Source organism: Elephantulus edwardii, unplaced genomic scaffold (genome assembly GCF_000299155.1).
Source record: "Elephantulus edwardii isolate Elephantulus edwardi_28Jun2011 unplaced genomic scaffold, EleEdw1.0 scaffold00318, whole genome shotgun sequence".
NCBI lineage: Eukaryota > Metazoa > Chordata > Mammalia > Macroscelidea > Macroscelididae > Elephantulus > Elephantulus edwardii.
Window position 1 is genome coordinate 2,615,856 of NW_006400068.1, and position 4,738 is coordinate 2,620,593.

Sequence of the window (4,738 nt, forward strand, 5' to 3'; positions counted from 1 at the left end):
TTCCTCAAAAAAATTTTTTTTGTTCCTCTCCCTCATTTTTTCATCCCTGATAATCATCCAAATTCTTCAATTTTCTGTCTAGTCCTGATTCTCTTTCTGCCTGAAACAGGACCTCTTCATCAGGACCTTCCGGTGGTGGTCAAATTAGGGTTAGGATATATGCGATATCAATTTGCATGCTGAATGGATAAATCAAGAAAATGGACTTTATGAAGAATAATGTGGCAACAGGATTGGAGGAAGATGCATCCACAACCTGCATTTTTCAGGTAACACTGAAAGTGAGAAGGACTAGAAGCCCTTGCTGCAGAAGATCAAGGGGTACCACCTTCAATATGGATTGCATCTCAACATCATAGAAATAGAAATCCTCACCATCAGGCTAACAGGTGATGATAGATGATGGCAAAAAGTTTGAAGTAGTCAATGATTTCATCTTACTTTGATCAACGATCAACACCTTTGATATTAGCAGTCAAGAAGTAAAAAAAACAAATTACATTGGGGAAAATCTGTTGTCAAGGACCTATACAGAATACTAAAGAGCAAAGATATTAGTTTAAAGATTAAGGTGCACTTGATCCAAGCCATGGCCTTTTCAATTATTTCTATGCATCTGAAAATTAGGTAATGACTAAGGATTTCAGAAGAATTGATGCCATTGAGTTGTGGCATTGGAGAAAAGTATTGAATATCCCATGGACTGCCAAAAGAACAAATAAGTCTGTCCTGGAGGAAGTGAAATAAAGGTGCTTCTTGGAGGCAAGAAACTCCCTGTTATATACTTTGACATGTTGTAAGTAGGACATCATGTTTGAAGAAGTGGAGAGTCAATGTAAGCAAGGAAGACCCTCAACAAAATGGAGTGACACAGTAGCTGTAACAATAAGTTGAATGTTGGAGATGATAAGGATGGCACAGGATAGAGCAAGATTCAGAGCCCATTGTTCCGTTACATAGTCAACTCAACAGCACACAACAACACGTTAGCTGTAGTATTATATACATTAACTTCTAGACAAAATGATAGCCCCCTCATATTCTTTTGCTCACTTGTCTCAGAAGGGTGGAGTGTCAGCAAAGGAGAGGAAGACCCTTGACCAGGTAGACTGACACGATGACTGCCGCAATGGGCTGTAGTGCATCAGAAGGTGTGAGGATGGCACAGGTTAGTACATAGGGTAGCTCTGGGTCACAGCCGACTAGAGAACACCTAATAACAACAATGGCAAATGAGAAGCAGGAATAAGTCAGCAGATGGGTCAAAAAGACCAGCTGGTGATCTCAGCAGATTTCAAAGGGTATGGAGGATGAAATATGCTACAGCCAGAGCTCTATTTTATCTTTTCACCACTCGCTATTATTTCCTGCAATGGGGTAAGTTGAGGTGACTGCAGTTAAGTGAACAAACACACAGTGGCAATTTAGCAAAACAAGTGGAATAGATTTATTAAGGCACTGACAGGCATAGCTACTGAAAGAGAAAGAAAAAAAAGAGGCAGAAAGGACCCCTGAAGAGTTAAGAGCAAACTCAAATCTTACATCATACTGTCAGCAAAAGAGAGAGAGAAAAAAAAAAAGCTCACTTGTTTCTTATATTCATCAACTGGATGATGCTTCATCACACTTGTTTTGGATTTCTTTAAATAAATTTTTTATTTTAATTGTGATTTTAACGAAAGTTTACAGAAAAGTTATATTTTCATTCATTCATTGTTGCATATTTCCCCACTCTTTCCCTTTCCCCTTTCCTCTTTCTCCTTTACCCTCTCCCAGTTCATCCCCCCCACCCCCCACCCCCGATGTGTACCGCTGAGTGGATCCGATTAATTGGCAGAGGAGGAGATTGCCTCTGTCTCAAGCGGAGCATCTGGTGGATTCGAACCACGTACTTTGGGATTGCAGCGCAGCTTCTTGCTATTAGGCCACCAGAGCTCTTTCTCACTTTCTTTTTCTTTTCTTTTTTTTTTAAATGTTAATTTCATTGTTGCACAATTACCTCCCTTTCCCCGCTCCAGTCCTCTTTGCAATGCATGTTGTTATTAATACCTTTTAATCCATTCCGACTCAGTGATCCTGCGTATAACAGAGTGAACCACTGCCCAATCCTGCACCATTCTTGGAATCGTTGTGCTTAAGACGATAGTTGTAATTATTGTGTCAATCTCATCACACTGTTGATATTCATTCTAAGGCACATCCTTTCAAGATAAATTTGTTCTTTTGATAGTACATAGGATGTTCATCCAATACTCTTTACCAACACCGTAATTCAAAGGCATCAGTTATTTTTTTTAGTATTTATTTTTTATTGTGTAGCATGTATATGAAGCAATTGAAAAATATGGTTTGGGTCAGATATACTTTAGTCTTGAAACTGACACCCTTGCTCTGTAGCACTTTAAAGACATCCTTGACGGCAGATTTGCCCAGTGCAAAGCATTGTTTTATTTCTTGACTGATATTTCCTAGAGTATATATTGTGGATTCATGTAAAATTAAATAATTGACAACTTCAATCTTTTTTCATTTATGATGTTGCTTATTGGTCAGGATGTGAAAATTTTTGTTTTATTTATATTAAGATTTCATTTATTCTGAAGATTTTAATATTTTTGTCAGTAAGAGTTTCAAGTACTCTTTGCTTTCAGAAAGTAAGGTTATAGCACTTCTATATTGCAGGTTGTTAACAATTCTTCCTCCAATAGCCTAATGTTTCAACTTCACAGATTACTCATTCAGAAAGAGATTGAATAAGTGTGATGAAAGGATATGACCCTACGTACATCTTTCTTGAATTTAAATTATGAAGTATTCCTTTGTTTTGTCCAAAAGATTGCTTTTTGATCTGTGTACAGCTTCTACATATGAGCAATTAAGAGCTCTGAAATTCTCACTTCTTGTAATGTTATCCATAATTTGATATACTACATAGAGTTGAATGCCTTTGTGTAATCAATAAAACACAGGTAAACAAGATCTGTTTATATCAACAATTATATCCCTTTCTCCACTACTTCTTCTGAATTTTAGATTGCTTTTAAATTCTCTTTCACTAGAGTTTACTTATGTCTAATATTAATGATACTGTTTTAATAATTCCCACATTCTGTTGGAACATCTTTCTTTGGAATGATAATTAATTATAGTTAGTACAAATATAGATCTCTCCCCATTGACTGATCAGGTAACTCTCCTCCATATTTCTTGAAACAGATAAGTGAGTTTAGTCCAGGGCTATATCTGTTAAAACATTCCAAATTGTATTCAGTTGGTTCCTGGAGACTTGGTTTTGGCCAATGCTTGCAGTATAGTTTGGACTTATTCCTTCAGATCATTACTTCTTGATCACATGACACTTGCTGAAATGGTCGTGGAGAAACCTATTCTTTTTGGTTCAGGGATTTAATGTATTCTCTATATCTTCTTTTGATGCTTTTAGTGCCCTTTAATAGTCTCTCCTTGTTGTTGTTGTTGTTGTGTACCATCAAGTCGGTACCCATAGCTAACCCTCTGGCAGGTTTTCAGAGACAATTAATTGCAAGGGAGGAGATTTTCCACGTTTCTCCCACTGAGCAGCTGGTGGATTCAAAGTGAAAGCCTTCAGGATTGCAGCATAGCTTCCTGCATCTCAGCCACCAGAGCTCCTTAGAACAGATGTCCTTCGAATATTTAATTGTTGCAGCTCAAAGCTTGATTTTATTCTTCAGTTCTTTCCCCTTCAGAAATGTTGAGATTATTCTCTTTTGGTTTCTTAACTTCAAATCTTTGCAAATTTTCTTATATTTTGCTCTATCTTCTTGAACTGCAATTCTAAATCTTTTGTTCAACTGCCTGCATTTTTTAGTTGCTCTACATTCTAGAGCAAATTTTAGAGCCTTTTCTTATATACATTTTGGTATTTTCTTTCATTCTTTTTTATTTTAATGACATTTTGCTTTTGTAATGTATAATGCCACTTCATATCTTGTCTTCAATAATTAGTATACAATGTCATCTATAATTAGATTGTAATAGATCAAATATATTATTTATATTCTTTTTAAATTTAGTTGGCATACCCTCAAGCTTATCTTTTGGCTCACATAAACCTGTTTTAATTTTCTTCAGCTTCAACCTGAACTTATAAATGAGCAATTGATAGTCTGGTCTGTTGTCAACTTCTGGTCTTGCTATGACTGATTATAATGAGCTTCTCCACCATTTCTTTCTACAGATATAGTCCATTTACTCAGTATACAGATTGAATAGACATGGAGAAAGGATACAACTCGGACACACACTTTCCCTGGTTTAAAACCATATAGTGTTCTCCTGTTTTATTTGGACATCTTAATTATTGGTCTATGGATAGGTTTTCCAACCGTATAATTATGTACACTGGGATTCTCATTCTTCTTAATGATAGCTATACTTTTTTGTGGTCCACATAGTTAAACGCTTTGCATCATCAATAATACACAGATAAATATCTATCTGATATTCTCTGCTTTCAGCCAAGATCCATCTGACAATAGCAATGATATTCCTGGAGTCATAGTCTCTTCAGAATCTATCATGAATTTTTAGCTTGAGTATCAAAATGGATGTCAGAAGAGACTCTGAATATTGCACTGGAGTGCAGAGAAGCCAAAACAGAAGGAAGAATTCAAGATACTAAAGAGCTGAATAGAAGATTTCAAAAGGCAGTGCGGGATGACAAAGTAAAATATTACAATGAAATGTGCAAGGAGTTGGA

At 36.2% G+C, this 4,738-nt stretch overlaps 1 protein-coding gene across 1 annotated transcript in view; it reads left to right on the forward strand.

Moving 5' to 3' along the window:
- LOC102862405 (TRMT1-like protein-like) overlaps positions 1 to 4,738 on the forward strand; it is a 68,922-nt gene that overhangs the window by 19,724 nt on the left and 44,460 nt on the right.